The sequence below is a fragment of the Ursus americanus genome, chromosome 7, assembly GCF_024610735.1.
Source record: "Ursus americanus isolate L20-20 chromosome 7, mUrsAme1.1.p, whole genome shotgun sequence".
NCBI classification, from domain to species: Eukaryota; Metazoa; Chordata; class Mammalia; order Carnivora; family Ursidae; genus Ursus; species Ursus americanus.
In genome coordinates this window covers 23,731,691-23,756,470 of record NC_142133.1, presented here as the reverse complement: position 1 = coordinate 23,756,470, position 24,780 = coordinate 23,731,691, and the positions used below count along the sequence as shown (strand labels likewise).

The following is a 24,780-nucleotide window of genomic DNA, read 5'->3' as shown; positions in this document are numbered from 1 at the left end:
ATTTTGTAAGTTAAAAAAAAAACAAAATTGGCCCGTCCATATGGACTTTTAGCAATCTGTTGTCTCCAGGAAGGCAACCAAAGCAGAGCAATTACCCGCATCTATGTAGAGCTCTGCATCTTACAGACAGTAATAAAACACTAGGTTGGGGGTCAATACACTTTGAAGTGGTCCTTACTGGTTATGGGACAGAAGACAAGTGCCTTAACTTCTCTACATTTGTTTAGCAATCTGCAAAATAAAATGGATTTAAATAGATGATCTTTAAGGTCCTTTCCAGCCTATGATTTTATACTTCTATTCCTGCATTTTCACTAGGTATGAAAACAGCTCTGGCCCGTAGAGCTATTGCATACTCTATATAAAGCCATATCTTTACTTATCCTGTTAATAGGTCTGCTAATTAGAAAATAGTAATTTTCTCAAGCAATATTGCTATGTAAAAGTAAAAATGACAACCCAAATCCGCCTCCTCTAAGGCTGATTTTGCAAGAAAAATCTTATCTTCTGGTAAATACAAGATCTAACTGGGAGGCTTTTCACTTCTTCCTGTGTGCAATTAACAGCAAACACCTTGTCATAAACATTTTTGAAAGGTCAGAGATGGCAACAATTTTGCTAAAGAGATAAACAGTCAAATAAAACACTGCCCTGGTAATTCCCAGGCTTCAAAAAGCAGCATATGTCTAATCAATAATGAGACACCAAAAGGGATTGTGGGATAAAGGGCGGGTCCAATTTGAGGTATTAAAAACTTGCCTAAGTCATTTTTTTCCCCAACACATCTGTGTTGCAGCAGATACTGGAGCTGTTAATAGGCAATGTTAGTAAAATAAGATTCTGGCTATGAAACAAAAGACCGTTTTAGGTTGGAGAAGTAAATAATAGTAAGAATAAGGACTTTTGCAAAAGCCAAGGTAAGAACATCTTCCCTCTGTAATAAATCAACTATTGAGCTCAAATTTCAAATGTTAGTTTGAATTTATTATTATTGCCTTTTACCTTTGTCCTAACACAAACTGTAAGAGCTCAAAGGATATTAGTTTATTCCTATAGGTATATGGTTATACTTTAAATGTGCCTTAGAAATAGCATGTTTTATGTATATGTTCCTATCTAGGATTGTTGTCTTAAAAGTAAATTTCACATTTTGTACACTGAAGAGATAGGTTTACTTTCTAAAATGTTCATTGTAAATTTTAATTTTTTAAATAAGGCATTTCCAGTCCTCATGGCAGGTTTTATGTTCCTGGCAAAAGTATTTTATCACTTAAACTGCATTACACACTGATTATCTATTATCTGTTCATATTAGGAAGGCTCTATCATCAGTTAATGTTTACTAAACAATCAATACAATCTAAGTGAAACCAGAATAAACTCAAACAAATAAGTGGGATGAAATTCAGAGAAAATTGAGACCGTGTCCACTTAGAAGGGAAGCCTTTGTGAGAACTCATTTCTACCTAAAAGATCTAATTTATCTTTTTTAATTCTATCAAAGTTAATAATGGATGACATGTCTTATAGCTTCAGTGATGCAGCAACTTGTCGATAACACAGAGAATTTAGAAACCAATTCATCAATTCGTGATTTTTTTAATTGGACCGTGGATGGTTAATTCTAAGTCATTAGACTCTCCAATAATAAAACACTAGAAAGAGAGAGTTAATTAATACAGAAGTGTGTACCTATCCTCTATCTCCTCAATGAATAAGAGTTCCTGTTCTGCTTCAATAACAGGTGGTACTTTTCACTTTGAGCATTTTTGGGGTGGGGTGAAGATAAGGTATGTAGAACGAGAGAAAACGAAGTAGGAAAAAAAAGAGGGGCCTTTATATCATATATATATATTTACATATATATAATTATAGGCCTATGTATAATTATATACATTTAATTGCAAATATCTATTTGTGAGGTATTATTTACATTTGTTTTTATGTATATTTATATTTAAATATACATTTTTGTATTTATTTCCATATGTTTATACATATTTTGTTATAGGCATATTTACTTCACAAATACCTGTCTCCCAGACACCCACAATGAGTCTATTAGGTTCCAGGCAAATAAGAAGGAATGCAGCTTTCCCTTATTTCCTTATTCAAAGGGGACGCAGGGTGGTTGAAGGATCTCAGCTTTGCAAACATCTCAGTTTTGCACTTACTGGTAAGGCTGCACTGCTACTCACATATCTGCATACTGATATTCCATTACCTGTTAAACGTCCATTACCTGGAAGGGACCTTAGTGATTATCTGGACCCCCTAACCCTCTTCGCAATTGGGGAACCAGAGGCTCAGGGACATTAAGAGACCTGTCCAAGAGACTGTCCCACACTCCCAGCTCCCCCACCCAGCGATCCTTGCACCAAGCTTCTCTGTTCTCCCCTGCCCAAGAACACATCTTCTGACACTCAAATGGAGAAATTAATGAGTCTGCAAGTTAAAGATTCTCCTTAAACAAATTGGTTCATTACTATTTAATTGAGGAGGCTTCAGAGCAATAAAAGCCTTGCTTACCAAAACTAGATAAGCAGCTCATGAAACATTGAGCTCGAGAAATTCAAAAACTGTCACAAGTCAATAAGTGCTGCCTTTCTGTTTGATGAATGCCACCCAGTAGCTTCAGAAGTATCAGAAACTAATGGTGTCCCGGCACTCCGTAGGCATACATTAATGGGATCGGGAACATAAAATATAAACAATAATGTACATATCGATTGTTCCGGACACTTGAAGCCCAACAAACATTTGAAAGGTCAGTCATTGTACTTGCATCACATTACAGATAAGTCATTTGCTTAAAGCTGGAAACTTGGCTCTCCGTGTAAATTTATCTTGTGACCTATACGCTTAATCATGCCATGCCTCTGTTGCTTCCTTAGGTTGTCTGGCATGAAAAATATACCAGAAGTGCTTAACCCCACAAAGCATATTCAGATAAATGACAACATACACATTGCCAGGAAGGATACTGTGTGGGAAGAATCTATTCTATAGGCTGAATAAATGCCATGAAACAGATTTTACCCTGACAGAACATATTGAAAGGTTTCTCTAAATCTCTTACCACATGAGCTTACAAACGAGTATGTGTGCTTTCAAAGCATTTCAAAAATATACAAGTTTAGGCAGTACAATGCCAAAATTATTTTTACTTTCACCAAAAAACTAAATTTGGTTTAAATAGTTCACACTAGGGTATAGGCACTTTTTCCTACAATGAAAAATTTCTTTCTTTTCAGAGCTCCTCCAAAACAATCTAAAAATGTGAAGGTCGTATGGCTGCCCATATAGACAAGACATCCCTTCACTGGGGCTTTCGCATCTGAAGGCACCTCTCCTCCAGAATCAGTCAGGCTTCCACCCAGAAGTCTTTCTGGTGCTCCCACCTCTGGACGAAAGGATAGTAGATGCAGATGCTTCAAAATCCAACAGCCCTAGTCCCTTCCCCGAAATGATGAGGCCCGTTTTGAGTCAATATCCCACTGTTGACTTTTATAAGGAGCAAGAGGAGCTTTGAAAGTTTGAAAGAAAGACTTGCAGTTTATGCCCTCTTCATGAGAACAGGCAAGAGTTGAAAGTATTCCACATCTCCTTCGATAAGGGATCAGATTACCCCACGTTTGGAGAGTTCCCCCATTTGCTGTCAGGTGAGAACCAAGCTTTTAGCCATGACTCCCACCCCCAAAGGATGGTGAGGGGGAGCTGAAACAGGGCAACCGTCCTCTGGAAGAGGCCTTGCAAAGTACTTGCTAGAATCGCCTCTGGCAGAAGACATTCCTGTTATCTGTAGAAGAGTGAAAATGCATATGCCTTTAGGCTGACAGTTTAAATCTTAAGTATTTCAACTGTTTCTTGTGAGGAAGGCAACCAGATTTTCTTCTTCTGAACTTTGCATTATATGGATCTTTTACATTGACTTCTGCAAGATTCTACAACAGCTAAAACCGGCCATTTTGAAAATCTGATTTCCTTATTCATGAATGATACCAGTTTCAAAAACACTTTTTAAATTCATATTACATGCATGAGCAATTGATAACCATCCTAAAATCATGTATTTATAATCTACATCAAAATATCACCATTCTAATAATAACGAATTTTAAAACCCTAAAGGAAAACAACAGCGATTTCTTTAATAGCTACATGACCTGATTTTAACGTAAAAGACAACATTTCATAGTTTTCTAACAAAATAGTGACCTATAGATTATTCTACTTTATTTACTTTTTAGAAGATTTTATTTATTTATTTATTTATTTATTTATTTATTTATTTATTTATTTATCAGAGAGAGAGCACACACAAGCCAGGGGAGCGGCAGGCAGAGGGAGAAGTACGCTCCCCTCTGAGCTCCCGGGAGCCTGTACCCCCACCCCATGCGGGATTTGATCCCAGGACCCTGGGATCATGACCTGAGCTGAAAGCAGACACTTAACAGACTGAGCCACCCAGGCACTCTAGATTATTCTATTTTAAAATGTATATAAAACCTCAAGTGGACCAAAGGAATTAATACGTATCAGTTTAACCAAAACCCAACAATTATACTTGGACAAAAGAGAAGAACATTTCAAAGACAGAGCTTTTGCTTCTTGCTTAAAGCAGATTTACTCTGAATATAGTTCCTAAATGTAAATTGTATTCCATTAAATAAAGTGAATAAGCTTGCATTACTAGTTTCCCGATATTTAGATTTTTAAAGGTTCCAAAAACCTGCATAGCTCAAACAACTTCTATTACAATCAAAACTTAACTAAGACAATCATGTTAATATTTTGAGTAAAGAAAATTCAGGACCCTGATGGGGATTATGTTTTTTGATAAATAAGTTGTATTCTGAAATATAGATTGTAACTTCATTTTGTCCGAGGATGAGAGATGTTCATGCAAAGGAAAGGCAGCGTTTTCAAGCTGTAAACACTATCTTTTAGCCAAAATGTATCTTTTATGGAGTTAATTTTTAATTGTATAAAACCTGCTGGCTAAGAATCCCCTTAAAAGTTGTTCTATTTTCTGTACTTTAAATTTTAAACTGAGATTCTGCTAATCAAGGAACAAGAAGAAAAACCTGTAATTTGAGACCAAGAATCCAACTTCCCTACTGCTTACGATAAGATAAATACAAAAAAATGGCCAAAGTGTATCTCCATTATATCAAAAACTGTTCACATGTCCTAGAATGCAAACTTACAATGACATTCAAGGACAGAGCCACCTGCACTATCAGAGTGAAGGAACTGTGCGGTCCTCCCAAGGAGGTCTTCAGGGAAAAAATTCAAAATAAAATTACACTTATTATATCCTCCCTCTGAATGTTTCCTCAAAAGTTACGTTAATTTTTCAAGGCTCAAGTCAAATTTGCAGGTGGGCTACTTTTCTTGTGCTCCAACCTTGGAATATTTTCTTCCTTCTTGAAAAGGTGCCAGCCGCTCTTGGGCAGTAACTCCACAAGGCCGAAGGCTGTGTACCTCCAGGTCCTGCCCCTGGCGTCTCAGGTTTAGAAAAATGGAAACTAGGCTATCAATATCACCTGAGTTTCAAAGAAATGTTCTCTGCCACAGTACCTAAACTCAAAGGATTTCCCTTTGACAAGAGGCATGTGGTGATGTGAAAAGGGAAATGAGAGTCCCTACTGGGACTGTGAACATCCTCGCATTTGTGAGGCCAACTGCCACACTCCAGGCTTTTCTTGTTCCCTGACAAGGCTCCTCCCAGCCCTCTCCTGGGATGCTTTTGACAGCAACTGCAAACAACAGAAGCCAGCAGGAACGTGTAAGAACAGGTGCTGGAGCCTCCCAGGGCAGCCTGCTTGCGGAGAAAGGGCGTCCTCAGAGCAGCCTTGGGACGTCCCACTTTGGAGATGCCCTCTTGCCCTCTGCCATTGCAAGATCTTGCTTCTTTTCATGCAGCAGATGTCTGGAGAGATTTGTAACAATGCATTATGGCTTCTAAGTTGCTGCTGGCAAATTTTCTCCGTCAGCTTTTAAGGGGACTTTGGTGGGCTCGCCAACAGTATGAAACAAGGATGGAAAAATTCATTCTTAGGTTGGTGCTCAGATAAGGGAAATAATAATAAAAGCTAGGACCTTTCCATATTACTCCATTATTCCAGGTTACTGCTTTCCACTTCCTATGACATCTCAGGAAAAGGGACATTCCTAGGTTCAGGAGGTCTCCCGCATTCAAGAGGAAACAGATCAGAGAATGCTTCCTCCACAAACAGGTCAGCAATATTCACACACCGCACACTCCAGCATGTTAGACCTCACTTCAGGGGCATCTGGCCAACTACTATTAACTCTTATTCTTTTCCTCTTACTAATATTGCTCTGTGGGCAGGGTGCTCTGCACGTGGGCATAGTTACCTGTGTGAGTGAACAACCACTCAGAGTGGCTGTTTCAGCCAGCTTCTTAAAGTGTGGTCCATGGACCAGCAGAGACAGCATGAGACATTGCCTGGGAGTTTGTTAGAAATGGAAAATCTTAGGGGCACCTGGGTGGCTCAGTCGGTTAAGCATCTGACTCTTGATATCAACTCAGGTCTTGATCTCAGGTCTGAGTTCAAGTTCCTTGCTGGGCTCCAGACTGGGGGGTGGGGGGTGAAGCCTACCTAAAAAAAAAAAAAAAAAAAAAAAGTAAAATCTCAGCCCTAACTTAGACCTTCTGAAACTGCATTTAACCAGATCCTCAAATGATTCTTTTTTTTTTTTTTAAAAGAGAGGTTGAGGAAGTACTTTCTTTTTCTTTTTTTTTTTTTTTTTAAAGATTTTATTTATTTATTTGACAGAGATAGAGACAGCCAGCGAGAGAGGGAACACAAGCAGGGGGAGTGGGAGAGGAAGAAACAGGCTCATAGCAGAGGAGCCTGATGCGGGGCTCAATCCCATAACGCCGGGATCACGCCCTGAGCCGAAGGCAGACGCTTTAACCGCTGTGCCACCCAGGCGCCCCCCCAAATGATTCTTGTACAGATCCAAGCCTAAGCACCACTATACTACGGCTTCTTAGAGCAACTCAAGGCTCAGGATTCAGAGAGCAATATCTGCCCTATACCAATGCAGTGATTTACGCGGCTCCAAGAGCACTCCAGTGCATCATGTAAGCCTCAGCCTTCCCAGCATTTATGGGCAAAAATCAATGAATCTATGTTATAGTTGAGAAGACCAAAGTCAAACAGTAGATGACTGGTGGTAGCAGAACTCAAAATTCCCAAATCTTAGATTTTTGCCCTTTCTGCTGCTTCAGCTAGTCCTAAGAAATGGCTCTTTCACATCTGGGTCATGAGAATTTTTTTCCTATTGGCATCATAGGTATAATGGAAAGAAGACTTCAAGTACGGTTTCTACCATTATTCACCCTCATGACTTTGAATGAACCACTTCTTTAAAAAATAGGTTGGAAGCCAAACAAAAGAAAGGACATTTATAAAATAAAGTTATTAAACTAAAAATAAAAGAGTAGGGCCATGATTTAGTAGTAAGTAGCAAATATTACAAAAATATTCAAGTTCTAATTTGTCATTTAATTTCTGAAAACATATCCTAAGAAAATATTCTCAAAGAAGAAAATGTTACATGTACTAAAATGATCATTACAGTATTATTTATAATAGAAAAAAAACCTGAAAGCAACCAAAATACTCTCTGTTCAGGATATGGCTAATTAAATTATGGAACATTTGCTCATTTAACATGATATTCACCAAGACTTGGCAGCAGCATGAAAAATTCTGGTATAATGTGAGGAGGAAAAGCAGATTATACAACTGTGGCACGTTATAATTCTTGACATAATACTATGTCAAGACAATTACACTTCTAGAAAACAATGGAACACATTCGTGAAACCTATCATGTTTTATCAGGATAAGCAGGATATAAGTGACTGTTTTCTAAACTTTCAGTATTTACTCAATTACTTTTATTTCTTTAAAATAAGTATTACTAAGAGAAAATGAAAACAAATGTAGTAATGATGAGACCTAATACAGTTATTACAAGTTATCCTTAAATCTGGCCCTGAACTCCACGAATGATAACAAGAATAAACAATGACCAAATGCTCCATCTGTGCTTGGTGCTGTGCTGAAAGCTTCATCAGCGTGGCTCATTCAGTCCTCTGAGAACAGTAATATTATCAACCCCACTTTATGGATGAGGAAACCAGAACACACAGTGCTCAGCCTCTTTCAAACTCCAGTGCACATACAAGCTATGTACCTTGCAGTTTTCTTATGAGAATGAACATATTGTCTTGTTAACCTATACGGTTCTATAAAAAAGGCCACAGAGAGATAGAAACTATACTGGGTGGGAGTTGGGGGGGGAACTCTCCATTTTCTTGTCACAATGGGGGCAGAAACAGCTCCCTGATTGTGGTGACCCTTACACACTGTCACCACACTAGACTGCCTGTCTCTAGAAGGGTGTGGATTCAGGTGGCATCCTCAAACATCCCTGAGGCAGTATCATTTTCAGTACACAAACACTAAACAGCAGAAATCTGTGTTACATTTTAAGGTGGGATAAAGCTGCCAGTAATATCTGTCCTAGAAATCAGGAGACATGGGCTCAGAGCTTCATTGTGTCATTTCTTGGGCCTCAGCTTCCCCATCTGTGCAGTGGGGACATGTGGTTGGTACTGCTCGTCCAACAAGCAAGTCAGCCCCTCCCAGCCATGGCTCCGCCCTTGCCCAGACTTTCCCACGTTGCTGCCATAGCGGCCATCTCAAAACCCCAATCTCCTCAGGTCACCACACTTCTTCTTCAAACCATTTGCTTTCAGTTGCCCCTAGGATAGAACCACATCATCCCTAGCACAGTCCACACAATTCTGTGGGGTCTGGCCCTCCCTGTCTCTCTCCACTTCGCGTTCCAAGCTTCCCTCACACCAGCTTTCTCGCAGGTGGCTCGTGCACTCTCTGCCTGGGTATCTCTCTCCTTTTTGCCCTTCCCCGAGGTGCCTCAGCTCCACCACCACTTCCTCAGGGAGGCTTGCAGACCTGTCCCACAGGAAAAGCTCACCCTGTGGCACCCACTCACCCCTTCGTGTCTCTTTCCCTCATGCTACTTACTGCAGTGGTAATTTTATATTTGCCTGAGTCTAGTTCATGTTTCTGTATGTCCCGTCATTGCCACACTACCTGCTATAATGTAGCCTCTCTGAATGCAGAGGCTTTCCTTCGTATCTCCAACTCTTAGCACATGGCAGGTCTTTGATAAATCTTTGCTGAACGAATATCAATCTGACTCCTCAAGATTGCCATGGAACTGTGCAGTTAGCACAGGCTCAAACAAACCCAGTAGACCTGGACTACAGAAAGAACAAACCTGACATTTAGAGTCTGCTTTCCCACCAAAAAAAAAAAAAAAAGGGAAAAAGAAAACCTATTATGCCAGATCAACTAAGAAAGTAAAAAAGTCAATGAAAAAAGCACTTCATAAACTCCAAAGTACAGTGTACACAGAAGGACCTGCCTCCACCCTTTTTAGAAACAGCTACAGTATAAATATATACATAAAATATAAAATACAGGGTATAATTGTTACTGACAGTGTGGAAAGCAAATTATTAAGTTAAATTCTCTGGAAGGATTTAAATACAGTCAAATCACGTTGAAACAGCTTTTTAACCAAGGTTTGGATAAACTATAGGGTAGGGCTGTCTCTGTCTCAATTTCCTCATCTCCATAAATGTAGAGTTTCACTAAACGATCCTTAACATCCCTTGAAGGCTCAGATTCTGATACTATGACAATTAACGTAACAGTGAGACTCAAGAAAACCTCACATGCGTGATGCCAAGCAAGGCGACTCCGTGGACACTTGAAGTGGCCCTCCTTACGTGAAACCCTGAAGAAGCCCCACTATGCCTCTCCTGCCTTCACCTCTTCTCCATCTGGAGGGCCTCCCCTCTGGCTCTGCTCTGCTTCTTTTCGCTCTCAGAATAACTGTCAGCAAGATTAATTTAAATCCACGTGCTGTCTTCCCCTGGGGGTATTTGCCTTTGAATTTTCTCTCTCAGTGTGGTAAAAGTTGTTTCCTGCCCCCAGGAGAAGGGATTTCAGACATTAACACGCTGGTGGAAGAGGTATTTACAGAGCAGGGACCCTGTCTGCCTGCAAAGTCAGCTTCCCAACCTCTGAATGAGACCAGCCCTTTCAAGGAGGAAGGGCAGGTGAGGGAAGCTCAGAAAAGGGGCCAAGTCCCAACTCAAGTATTACCTATTCAGACTTTGTTCAAATGCATTTCTGCATATATTCACAAAAGCATGTACAGCTTAGTGTCTTGCAAAACTGATGCACAAAAATTCAATCTGGTAATAATTAGAAACAATTTGTTATTAACTAGTTTTGACATTGCAAAGTAAATCATTTCTTGGTCACTTTAAATTAAAAAATCACCCTCTGGGTGTGAAATTTATTAAAAATATTTTACATAAAGCATTTAAAGCATTTCTATGTAAGATCTCTCAAATCTCTGCACAACATACCTATGGCATCTTCAGTAAAATATAAAATGTAAAAAGTACATCCTTGTGTAAATATAATCAATTAATTAAAATACTTATTTTACAATGTCTTAACAATGTAATTATCCACTAAACAATGAATATACTTACTAAATATAGCAAATCTAGTACATATAGTGTATATAGTATTATTATCATAACACGGCTCTTAAATTTTTTTTAGCATTTAGGAAAATGGGAAGAAAGACTAGATAAAGAATAAGTCAGAATTAAGCACCAAATTTAACTGAAAAATTCAATTTGGAATAATTCTACTAAAAATGACCTCACTTTCTTCAACTTTTAAATTCAAAACTTCTATTTTATGATTCTGTGTTTATGGAAATTTCCTAAATTTCTGAATGAACTGTGTATGCTAGAAATGGTATTCTAAATTTAAAGATTTCAAATAGACACCTAAAATTACTCATTAAATATACAAAATTTTTAATATAAAATAAATTTGTACTTCAAAAATCATGTAGCATTTTGGTAGCACTTAAAAGCAATGCCATTTCTGACTCCTTTATTATCAATTGATACATTGTCTTCTATACAAGTGCAGCATGATTTAATTGCTTTTATTATGATTAGCTTGTTAATTTTTTAGAGTTGATTATGCTACACAGAGGGGGAGATTTTATTTATGTGTTCTGAGATTTTATTTATGAAGCAAAAGGTTAGCTCACTAACGTCTCTATTTTGGGGAAAGAAGCAAATTTGTTGTGTTATACAGGTTTAATTAAACTACATTAAGGGAAAAAAAACACACAAATCCTTAGAACTGAGAACTTTCCAAGCCATCCATGATTTCAGCCACAGAGTTGGCAAAAACCACAACTAGGTGAAATTTCCTAATTTTGTAGCGTGTGTTGTTTGGAGTGCAGTTAAACAGTTTCTCAACCCACGCTTTCGTTGGAGGATAACCATTGAGAAAGGACATAGCATACCTAATTCAGTTCACCCAAATTTGGTAGACTGCAGAGTGAATTTCTTACCCCAACATTAGCGTTACGAGGCACGCAAGTTTAACTGTAGGTAGCAGACTTTCCATTCAGTGCTCTTTTCAGCATCTTGTAGTAAAGGCGTGGATAAGAAGGAGAGGGAAATAAAGCTTTGACAGATGGTACTCAGCGCTTGACTCCTGCTGAGCTCAGCAGGACCTGTGGTTTCCAAGGTTAGGGCTGTCAAAATGGCTCTGTCTATCAAGTGAATAACAAAGTGTAGACTGCCTGTCCGTTTCCTATACAAAACTTAGATTTCATGTGCCATTATTGTCCGTCTCTCTGCTGATTTAATAACTTCCAAGGAGAAGAACTGAGGGTTCCGATATAGCGTCACTATTTGAGAAACTACCTGGAAAAGGAATTCTCAAGGGCTGAAAGAGGTAGGCCGAGATCTGATCTTTTTCACTTCCGTTTCTCTCTAAGGCTTCTTGACTTGAAAAGGATTGGAAAGCCACCAAAGGTTCGCCTTTGGTTAAAAGCTAAATGTGAACCTTTGAAAATGCACTTAATGTCTCGCTCTCTCAAAAGGGAAGAATGTTTCTATTACAGATCCTTGCAGTGGTGGGTACTTATTCAACTAGAAATATTGAGAAAAGGAAAATGTTTCTATTATGAAATAGTGATGTGTTTAGATGTGTTTGTCAAAGTCCGTTTCTCACCTTTCACAGCTCTTAATATTAAAACCACACCCCCCCACCTATGTCTAGAGCCTTCAGATGGTCGGAATAAGTAGTGGATGCTGAAAGAATGAATAATGTCATCAAACTGGCCTTTTGTCTGATGCGGTTACAGCTGTTTTTCTTGGTAAGTCTTATGTTTTTCTTCATGCGTATTTTGTGATTTCCAGATTGTTACTGACCTCTTCGGATTCCAATAAGGGCCAGTTAGTAGATTCATAAACCCAGGCTTTTTATTAAGATGATGCTGAAATTAAGATTGTGGTAGTGTGCCTGAATAAGCTAATAATTGTATGTCAGTGTACAACTTTTAACATTTAAAGTAAAACTTCCCATTGTTGTTCCATAATAACAAAGTAAAATTAAAATGTGGCATTTCAAAAGTGACATAGCTGGACATGCTTTAGTGATGTCCTGTTACTAAGCATTTTCATTGCTCTTTTTGATGAGCTGTAAATGTACCCATCTTGTCCCTTTTTTGACCTGGCTTGAGCAGACCCATCCACTTGTGTGGTGACTTACTAGCGTGTCTGAAAGAAGACAGTCTTGCTACAATATAGTTGAAAAATTTTCCTCTGCAAATATTTAGTTTATATAATTCCCATGATCATAATGGAAATGTTATCTGGAAGGATGACTTGTTATTTCCAGTATATTCAGTTACTTCAATTTTTTTTTTTTAAAAAGGTCTGAGCTTTTTTTTAAACTCCAACCAGAAGTCTCCTGAGACACTGTATAGTAGCTATTCAGTAAAGGTTACTGAATTGAAATTAAAAGGGTATTAAAATTGAATAAAAGGAATTCAATAATCGAAATAAAAGGGATACAACTTTTACATCAGATTATGACAAGAAATGATCAAATGCCAATTTAGCATGAACTCATTTCCAGTTGTGCTTGCTTTTTATTCTGGAACTGTATGATGTTTTCATCATCTCTGTAGACAACAATGATAATTAAACAGGAATTTTGAAAAGAAATCCTAAACCCAGATGAAATTTTCTTCTTTTTCTCTCTCTTGGCTTGCTTTGCTCAATAAGGTGATTTCTAAGCTTCTTTCTAACAGCCTGTACCACCCTCCCAAGACATTTTTTTTTTTTAATGGTAAACTTCCTCAATCAAGTTTGCTTTTCATGTGTCTGCATTTTTTTGAAAAGTCTCTGGGGTTTTATGTCTGGGGTGGCGGGGGGGACCGTATGCTTCTGTAATTTCATCCGAGTCCATAAACTATAAGGCCCTGGAAATTAAGTCCATCCTTGGCAAGAAGTCAGCAATCATAGAGGAAGAAAACAGAACTAAAACAGATATGACCTGCTATCACACATTTAACCCCCCAAAACCTTCTCAGTCCTGACCCACAGCACTGACCCAGAACTCTGGGACCAAGAAGTTAGAATCTGCAGGGTTGACTAATGTAACTAATATGCTGTAATTGCACTCAACCCTTCAGTCATGTTTATTTTTTAAAGTTTTAAATTGTGGTAAAATATATATAACATAACATATACCTTCTGAACCCTTTTTAAATCTACAGTTCAGCAGTGTTACATTCCCACTGTTGCCCAATAAATCTCCACAACTCTTTTCATCTTGCAGAACTGAAACTGTACTCATTAAACAACTCCCCATTATGCCCTCCTCCCCAGCCTCTGCCAACCACCATTCTATCTTTTTTAATTTGACTACTCTAGCTACCTATCATATGGGGAATCATACAGTATTTGCCTTTTTATGACTGGCTTATTTCACTTAACAAAATATCCTCAAGGTTCATCCATGTTACAGCATGTGTCAAAGTTTCCTTCCTTTTTAAGGCTGAACAGTATTCCAGTATATGTAAATATTACCTTTTATTAATCCATTCTTCCACGTATGGACACTTGGGGTTGCTTCCACCTTTACTATTGTTCAAATAATTGAACATCGTGGTACAATCTTCAGTTTGTTTTAGAAAGTGATTACTGCATGCTACAGACTAAATGAAGACCACAAAACACACTGGATAAAGAATGGCAGAAAAATATAGTAATAAAAATCGCCAATATTTATCAAGTGCTTACTATATGCTGGCACAGTGCCATGTCTATCACTGGTATTTATTCTATGAACCATGTACCATTATTAGCCTCATTTCATAGAAGTGAAAACTGAAGCACAGAGAGGTTGGTTAACTAGTCCAAAGTCACTCAGCTAGTAAGTCATTGGGATGCAAAACTGGGAAATGGTAGGGGGAGAGTATGTGCACTGGGAGGAGGGAAGAAATCACAGCAGTCCTCTTTGTGGAGCCACAGCCAAATAGTAAAGAACTCCCTGATCACTGCAGAAGGTGTGGTTTGGCCAAAAGAGGACTCTGCTATGAACCAGAAAAACCATCTGTGTCACCACTTCATTGCAGGACCCTCAGCAAGGCAGCTACCCTCCCTGGGCTCAGTGCTGGGGAAGAGGAGGTTGAATTGGGTGTACTCATTTCTAACAATCCCTCATTCCAAATGAGATTTACCCTGTAGTACTTCAGGACTTGGAGCGTTATCTGAGAGATGAGGATGTAATTTAAAATGTTTAAATGTATGCTTCAGTCTTCCAATATCGATAATCAATAGTTTGCTGATTCTCATTCCACTATGCTCAAATCATCCTGTATACCCCTTGAATGAAACTAAGATGACAATGACACAATACCAATAGGACTGTGTGTGGGGAAATGAGGTCTCTCATTTAGGTGTGCCTGCCCCCAGCAAAAGCAAAGCAGAGAATTGTGAACAGTGCTCATTTCATATATGTATTTACATGATTAAGATCATATAAGCCCCCAAAATCTGCCACTGAAGGGAATGAGAAGGCTAAGACTGAATGAATCTACATTTTCCTCCACAGTCAAAATTTATCACTTTATTTTATCTTTACCAAAAAATATTCTATGTACATGCCCTCATCATCATAAATAGTTTATTAGCTCTTTTGGTTCTATGGTTATGAGTTTAGGTTGTAGGTGTTTCTGTGTTCATTTTCAGAGCATAACCCTAACTCTTGCTTATAGTGATTAAACTGGACCCAAGGAAACGAAGATATTTTTTAAGTACTTTAAAAAACAAAACAAAACCCTTTTAAACATTCTAAGGTCCTGGAGGAGACCATTTGGATTCCACTGATGTAATTTATAAATAGGTGCAGGTCTGAAAACCTGAAGAACATTTCCAAGAAAAGGCTTTGGAAATTAGGCTCGAGAGAAGACTTGAGTTGCGGTATTGTTTGGATTCTTTGCAAATCAGGTGACAAATGCTTATTTGACCAAAGTCCAGGTATTTCAAATAGAGTTCAAATGATCAATGAGGGCTGCATTTTTTTTTCAGGGATATCTGTTCAATATTAACTTAAAAGAATGTTTTCATTTACTTTCAGCCAGCTTACAGGGTTTATGACTTTATTTTAAACCAAATAATTACAATGGAAACACCCTCCATATTCCAGTCACGAATTTGCCATTCAACAGATAGTAACTATGTTCACCTTCAGCCAAGAGACTAATTCTGTGATACATAGTGCATCTTCCATCTTTCAGAAGATGCGAGTTCTAGAAACCAGACAGAAGAGGGAGCTATCCATCTGGAAATTAACTGATCCTTTCAAAAATATGTCAAATAAATATAGAAGGAAATTCTAACATGACCAAGTCTTAGTCTATTTGGTCTTGTATTTTATAGCAACATTACAAATTTTCTGGTGCATTAAAAGCAAAAAAGAAAACTTCCAGTAAAGGCAAAAACATTGAGCGAAATTAACGAAGAGGCAAAATAAAGGAACCATTAGAAGTCCGGCTAAATATAGTCTCAGATTTATGGTTGATTTCCCACTTTATAGCAAAATATAGAATCAGAACACACCCCCAAAAAGCCAAAATAGTAGACTGCTGCCATACACATCACTAATATTGCCTTCCTATAGATCCTGATCCTAAAAAGGAACTCTGACTTTAAAATTGGTAACATCTGGAAATGGCAAAATAGAAAAACTGTTGGGCTGCATCTGTCTCGAAAATGCTATGTAATAAGATTTACTTAATATATTTGAAAGAGAAAAAAAAATGTTTTGTTCCCCAATTTGTTGCAACATCTGAAAGTTCATGAGGTTATGACCCCTCTTTAAGAAAGCATCTCCCACCACCTGCAAATACCCCAGGAAAAGCAGTTGGAAACAATAAAACACGTGCTAGTTAACGGTTACCAGGGAAACGGTTCTGGTTCACCAATCTGAGCGCCTGCGCTTCCCAGTGGCTTTGTCTGAGGGAGACATGCGCCAGCTGTTAGTGAATAACCATTGTTATAGATCATCAGGAAATCACAGTCAGCCTGCAACCCAGCCCCACTGGAAGTTTATTTCTCATATTTGTTCATCACCAGGGCAATCCTCCACCTTTAAAACATCCCCTTAGGCTGGGTTAACTAAATAATACCCTGCACCGGCAGGAACCTTTAAAGGGGGGCAAATTGCAAAAAGGTCTTTTTGCGCAGCAAATAGATTTCTAACTTCGATTCCAACTGTGTCACCTTCCTGCCCCCTTCACTTTCCAGTGGCAATTACAGGCCAGATACCTGAAGTCAGTGCCCCTTTGGGTGCCGTCCTTCCTTGCCTTGGTAGGACACTCGTGCACATACGCAACCCTCTCCTCCTAGAGCTTTCAGAGATCATTGGCTTAGTCTAGGCTACAGAAAGCCCTATGAATGTTAAACGAAGGCATTTGGGGCTGCCACCAGATGAAGGTCTGAGAGGACAAAGCAATGGGTCCCTGCCTCACCAACACACACACTCCAAACAGAACAGCCTCCACTTTTACCAATTTTATATTTTATGTTGTTTTATAAATTTATAAACGCAAAGATTTTCTCTGAAACAAGATCATATTGCTTTTTTAATGTTTAAAAGTCAATGAGCTCCAAACCCAATTATCAGACTCAACCTGAAAAATAGATTTCTAGACTTCCACGTTCCCATTTGGCATGCACAGAGCTTAGAAGTCACTGCTCCATCCTAACAATAAAAAGCTGAACAAACTGAAAAAAATCAACAACTCTTCTTAGATTTATCAGAGAAGTGAGCTCGTAGCACAAACCAATGCCCCCCCAAATTGGAGAGGCAGGTGAATACAGAAAAATCACAACTTACTACAGCAGAAACCTCCACGTGGGGGAACCAGTACCACAGTAGGAAAAACTGAACTGCTATTGAGGAATTGTCGGAGGCTCAGTGTGGACAAGTCTGAGAATTAAAAACTCCAGTAGGACTCAGTCATAGAGGACCCCCAAACTTTTCTGAAACTTACCTCCAGTTGCTCGACCAGGTCCTTATGGTTTATATCGGAGAAAAACCTCCTTGTGCTTCCAATAGGGGTAGGGGAAAAGGAACCATTTTGAAATACACCAGAGCATTCTGTTTTTCTTAATAAGGCCTGCCCTCAGGTGAAACTATTTTACCAGAGCCTAACCTCTACTGGGGTTTTATCAGACCTGGATAAGACCCACTCTAGCTCCTTATAGCTATCCTGTTCCACCTAAGGTGGGAGAATAGGGGTCCTGAGAAGCACTGTTGAAGTTCACAGCCCAGGGGCACAGGCTCATCAAAAAACTGAGACCTAATCATAGGACTATAGAATGCTTCTCCTCCCCCAACACCTTACCACCATACTGTTAAAGGCCTGTTTGCCACAGTTGCTTTTACCCAGTACATTATGCCTACCTTTCAACAAAAAAAATGACAAGGCATACTAGAAGGCAAAACACAATTTGACAACACTAAACAAACATAAGAACCACCAGAGTCAGAAATGTAAGAATGTTGGAATTATCAGATCAGGAATTTTTTAAAAACTATGAAAAGGGATTTACCAGAAAAAGCAGACAACATGCAAGAATACATGGTTATTGTAAGCAGAGAGTTGACAGTTTTAATAAAGAATCTAGAAGACATGCTGGAGTTCAAAAAACACTAACAGAAATGAAGAATGCCTTTTTTAAGTTAGTTGGTAGAGTGGACACAATAGATGAATCTCTGAGTTTGAGGATATGACAATAGAAACTTTCAAAATGGAAAAGCAGAGAGAAAAACAACTAAAAAAAAAAAGTACAAATGTCCAGTTATAATTAAGTCACAGGAACAAAAAGTAATATAGTCAATAATATTTTAATATTGTACAGCAACAGATGGTAACCATACTTACCATGGCAAGCATTGCATAATATATAGAATTGTCAAATCACTGTCTTGTATACCTGAAACTAGTATAACATTGCACATCGACTACAACAATAAAAAATTTTTTAAAAGAACAGAATATCTAAGATCTGTGGGGTAATTACAAAAAGTTTAACATATGTGTAATGGGAATATCAAATATAGAAGAAAAATGGGAACAAAAGCAATATTTGAGGCAATAATGATGGAGAATTTCCCCAAATTCATCAGACATCAAGCCATAGATGCAGGAAGCTTAGAGAACACCAAGCAGGATAAATGCCAGAACAAAACAAAGCAAAAACAAAAAACACCTACACCTAGGCACATCATATTCAAAATTCAGAAAATCAATGACAAATCTCAAAAAAGCTCAGAAGAAAAAATCACCTTACTTATAAAGAAACAAGGGCAATAATTATATTAGTTTTATCCTCAGAAATCATGTAAGCAAGAGGAGTGGAATGAATTTGTTTAAAGGGCAAAACAAAAACAAAAACAAAAAAAACTCCACCAACCTAGAATTCTGTAATTTGTGAAATTATCTTTCAAAAGTTAAAAAGAAATAACATTTTATCAGACAAACAAAAATTGAGGAAATTTGTTGCCAGAAAATCTGCCTTACAAAAGATGTTAAAATTTTTCAGAGAGGAAATTGATATGAGCCAGAAACTTGGATCTGAGCATAGAAAATGGGTAAGTGAAGGTAAAATAAAAGCTGTTATTTTTCCTATTCTTAATTGCTCTAACAGGTAACAGTTGTTCAAAATAATAATAGCAACAACATATTAAATTATGTGTTTATGTGTGATATATCTATACCTACATAGATGCTTATGTATAAGTAAAATGAATTACAACAATGATGCAAGGGATAGTAGGGAGGAATTAGGAATATTTTATTATTATAAAGTACTTACACTACCTGAGAAACGGCATATTGTTATTTGAAAGTGGACTTGGGTTAGTTATATATTGCAAATTCTAGGCAAATAATGAAGAAAAGTTTTTAAGAAGTATAATTGATATGCTAAGAAAGGAGAGAAAATGGAATCATATAAAATGCTCTATTAAAACTATGAAAGGCAGAAGTATGGAAGACAAAAATAGGGACAAAGAACAAGGGCAACAAATAAAAAACTATAGCAAATATGGTAAACATTTCTCCAACTACCTCAATAATCATTTAAAATGTGAATGGTCTTTCACACTAATTAAAAGGGACTGTCAGAGTGTATCAAAAAATAAGAACCAACTGTATATTGTCTACAAGAAACCTAGTTTAAATATAAAAACACATATAGATTAAATGTAAAGGGATAGAGAAAAATATACCATGCTAACACTAATAGAAAGAAAGTGAGAGTAGCTATGTTAATTTCAGACACAGCAGTCTTCGGAGCAAGTAAAGTGATCATAGATAAAGACGGATATTATATAAGGAAAAGGCATTCATTTCCAAGAAGACTCAATAGTCCTTTAAGGTGTAAGCACCTAACAAGAGCATTAAAATATATGATGCAAAAAACAATAGAACTACAAGGAGAAATAGATGAGTCCACTATTTTAGTTGGAGACATTAACACCCTTCTATCGGAAATGACAGATCCAGCAGCCAGAAAATCAGTAAGGACATAGTTGAACTCAACACCACCATCAATCAACTGGAAATAATTGACATCTATAGACTACTTCATCCAAAAAATAGCAAATTACACATTCTTCTCAAGCACATGGAACATTCACCAATATAGACCATGTCGTGGGCCATAAAATACAGCTTAACAAATTTAAAATAATAGATATGTGCTTTTAGACCACAATGGAATTAAAGTAGACATCGGTAACAGTAAGATAACTGGAAAATCACAAAATACATGGAGATTAATCAACACACTTCTTAGTAAAACATGAGTCAGAGAAGAAATCTCAAGAGAAAATTTAAAATATTTTGAACTAAATTAAAATGAAAACACATGGGGTGCCTAGGTGGCTCAGTCGGTTAAGCAACTGCCTTCGGCTCAGGTCATGATCCTGGAGTTCCAGGATCGAGCCCACATTGGATTCCCTGCTCAGCGGGGAGTTTGTTTCTCCTTCTGCCCCTCACCCTGCTCGTGCTCTCTCTCTCTGAAATAAATAAATAAAATCTTTTTTTTTTTAAGATTTTATTTATTTATGTGACAGAGAGAGACAGCCAGGGAGAGAGGGAACACAAGCAGAGGGAGTGGGACAGGAAGAAGCAGGCTCCCAGCTGAGCAGGGAGCCCTATGCGGGGCTCGATCCCAGGACCCTGGGATCATGCCCTGGGCCGAAGGCATACACTTAATGACTGAGACACTCAGGCACCCCTAAATAAAATCTTTTTAAAAAAATAAAATAAAATGAAAACACAACTATTTGTGGGATGCAGTGAAAGCAGTGCTTAGAGGGAAATTTATAGCATTGAATACATATATTAGAAAAGAAGGGAGCTCTAAAATCAATCATCTGAGCTTCCACCATAGGAAACTAGACAAAGAAAAACAAATCTAAAGTAATCAGAAGAAAAATAATAATAATTACAGCAGAAATCAAAGAAATTGAAAACAGGAAATCAATAGAGAAAAATAAGCAAAAACATAAAAGCTGATTCTTTGAAAAGATCAATAAGATCAGTAAGTCCCTAGCTAGGCCAATGAATAAAAAGAGAAAATACAAATTACTAATACAGAAATGAATGAGGGCATCAATACAAATCCTGTGAACACTAAAAGGATAAAGGAGCATTATGAACTATTCTATGCCCACAAATTTAATAACCTAGATAAAATGGACCAACTCCTTAGAAGGTGCAATCTTCCAAAACTCAGAAAAGATGAAATAGACAATCTGAATAATCTCTATTGGTTAAAGAAATTGAATCAATAGTTAATAACCTTCCAAACAGAAAGCACCAGGCCTAGATAATTTCAATAGTAAATTCTACAAAACATTCAAGGAAGAAATTATGCCAATTTTTTACAATCTCTTCCAGAAAAATAGAATATTTTCTAATTCATTCCATGAGGCCAGCATTAACCTAATACCAACATCAGACAAAAACTTTAAAGAAAATAAAACAATAGACTAATATCTCTTATGAACATAGGTGCAAAAATCTTCATGAAAATATTAGCAAATCAAATAAACGATGTATAAAAATAATTATATGCCATGACCAAGTGAGATTTATCCCAGGAATGCAAGACTGGTTCGACATTCAAAAAAATCAATAAATGTTATCCTTCTTGTCAACAGACTAAAGAAGAAAATCACATGATCATATTAATTGGTACAGAAAAGCATGTAAAAAAATCTAACACCTATTCATGATAAAAAAAAAAAAATCTCAGCAAATTAGGAATAGAGGCATTTCCTCAACTCTGTTTTAAAAATCTACAGCAAATTCATACTTAATGGAGAAAAACTTGAAACTTTCCTGCTAATATCAGAAACACAACAAGGATATCCTCTTACCACTCTTTTCAACATTGTATTAGAAGTCCTAGCTAATGCAATAAGACAAGAAAGAAAGAAAGAAAGAGAGAGAGAGAGGGAGGAAGGGAGGGAGGAAGGAAGGAAGGAAGGAAGAAAGAAAAGGGAAAGTATACACAGTGGGAAGGAAGAAATAAAACTGTCTTTGCTTGCATATGACATGATTATAAATATAGAAAATCCAAAAGAATTGACAAAATAGCTCCTAGAGCTGATAAATAATTAGAGCAAGGTTGAAGGATATAAGGTTAATATGCAAAAGTCAGTTGCTCTCCTATATATCAGCAATAAACAAGTGGAATTTGAAATTAAAAACACATTGCTATTTACATTCGCACCTCAAAAAAGTGAAATATTTAGATAAAAATCAATGGAAAAGATGTACAAGATCTACGTGAGGAAAATTACTAAGCTCTAATGAAATATTTCAAGAAGAAACTAAATAAATGGTGAGATATCCCATGGTAATGGATAAAAAGACTCAATATTGTCAAGATATTAGTTCTTCCCAACTTGCTCTATAGATTCAAAACAATCCCAATCAAAATCCCAGCAAACTATTTTGTGGATATCAACAGATTCTAAAGTATCTGAAGAGACAAAAGACCCAGAAGAGCCAAGTCAATATTGAAGGAGAAGAACAAAGTTAGAGGACTGACACTACCCAACTTAAAGACTTACTGTAAAGCTACAGTAATCAAAATCATTTGGTATTATTGAAAGAATAGACAAATAGAAAAATGGAACAGAATAGAGAGTCCAGAAGTACACCCACATAAATATAATCAACTAATCTTTGACAAGGAAGCAAAGACAATGCAATGGAGCAAAGATAGTCTTTTCCAATAATGGTGCTGGAACAACCAGACATCCACAATCAAAAACAACAACAAAAACATAGACCTTACACACTTCACAAAAATTAACTCAAAATGGATCACACACCTAAATGTAAAATGCACAACTGTATAAGTCCTAGAAGATAACATAGGGGAAAATCTAAGTGACCTTGGGTATGGTGATGAATTTTGAGATACAAAACCAAAAGCATAATCCACAAAAGAAAAAATTGATAAATTGGGCTTCATTAAAATTAAAAACTTCCATTCTGCAAAAGACAATGTCAAGAGAATAAGCAGATAAGCTATGGACTAGGACAAAGTAGTTGCAGAAGACATATCTGATAAAGGATCAATATCTAAAATATGCAAGGAATTCTTAAAACTCAACAGGAATAAAACAACTCAACTAAAAAAGAGGTAAAAGACCTAAACAGACACCTCACCAAAGATGATATACAGATGACAAGTAAACATAAGAAGAGATGTGCAACATCATATGTCATGAGGGAATTACAGATTAAAATAGAATGAGAGACTACTACATACCTAATTGAATGGCCAGGATCCAAAACACTGACAACCCGAAATGCTGACAAAGATGTGTAGCATCAGGAACTCTTGCTCATTGCTAGTAGGAATGCAAAATGGTACATCTACTTTGGAAGACAATTTGGTAGTTTCCTTGGAAAACTAAATATACTCCTACCATATAATCCAGCAATCATACTCCTTAGTATTTACCAAAATAAATAGAAAACTTCCATTCACATAAAAATCTGCAAATGTATATTTACAGCAGCTTTATTCATAACTGCAAAAACTTTGAAGCACCCACAAAGTACTTCAGTAGATGAATGGATAAATAAACTGTGGGACATCTAGACAGTGGGATATTATTCAGTGAAGAAGTGAGCTATCAAGCCACGAGAAGACATGCAGGAAATGTAAATGCACATTACTAAGTGACAGAAGCCAATCTGAAAAAGCTACATATTGTATGATTCCAACCTTATGACTTTCTGGAAAAGACAAAGCTATAGAGACAGTAAAAAGATCAGGGGTTGGAGGGACAGATGGATGAATAGGTAGAGCACAGAGAATTTTTAGGGCACTGGAACTATTCTGTATGATGCTACAATGGCAGATACATGTCATCATGTATTTGTCAAAACCCCGAGAACACTAAGAATGACCCTAATTTAAACTATGGATTTTGAGCAATAATGATATGTCAATGAAGGTTCATTGATTGCAATGAATATATGTATCACTACGGTGCATGATGTCCGTAATGGGGAAGGTTGTGGGTAGGTAAGAATGGGAGCATATGGGAACTCTCCGAACTTTTTAGTCAATTTTTCTGTGAACACGAAAGTTCTCTAAAAAATAAAGTTCTTTTTTTTTTTTTTAATAGAGACTTCTCACATTCACATCTGGGAAGTTCATGTTCAGGAGGTCTTGGTTGGGGCACAGGAATCTGTCTATTCCATAAATTCCAAGATGATGCTGACATGCAGTCAAAGTTGAGAACTACTTGGTAGATCTTGGTCTCCTGATCTTTCAAAATGTAACTGTACTGCTTGATTTTTTCAGACCTTTAATCTCTGGTAGGTGTGGTATTCTAAGTTCATCTGTAATATGTTAATGTCAGATAATGCTTATATGTCAAATATTTGCATCTATAAAGGAGTGTCTCTGTGAAGTGTTTAAACTAACGGGAGCCCTGTGTTATAGGCTGGCTGCCTCTAAAGAGCCTAGTTATGGGGTTAAAATGATGATGCTCTTCCAAAGATCTGTTCCATCCATGCCTTCTCATGGAACATAGAAATAAACAAGATGTCAACAAGCAGGGACATGGCAACCATGATTCCTTCATTCATAAGTTCAACTTCCCTTCAAAAGAACAAGTGATACTGTTAACCAAGGCCTGCAAACACATATAAAACAAACAAACAAACAAACAAAAAACCAAAAAAAAAAAAAAAATG

The 24,780-nt window shown here is 37.2% G+C and overlaps 1 protein-coding gene and 1 long non-coding RNA gene across 2 annotated transcripts in view; one reads left to right on the top strand and one right to left on the bottom strand.

The window, feature by feature from the left end:
- CCDC85A (coiled-coil domain containing 85A) overlaps positions 1-24,780 on the bottom strand; it is a 641,780-nt gene that overhangs the window by 315,418 nt on the left and 301,582 nt on the right. The gene's annotated exons all lie outside the window — the stretch shown is intronic.
- On the top strand, positions 799-24,780 carry LOC148109649 (uncharacterized). Its single transcript, XR_015725189.1, has 4 exons — positions 799-917; positions 12,243-12,339; positions 19,085-19,133; positions 24,207-24,780. It is a non-coding gene; the product is annotated as an uncharacterized LOC148109649 (long non-coding RNA).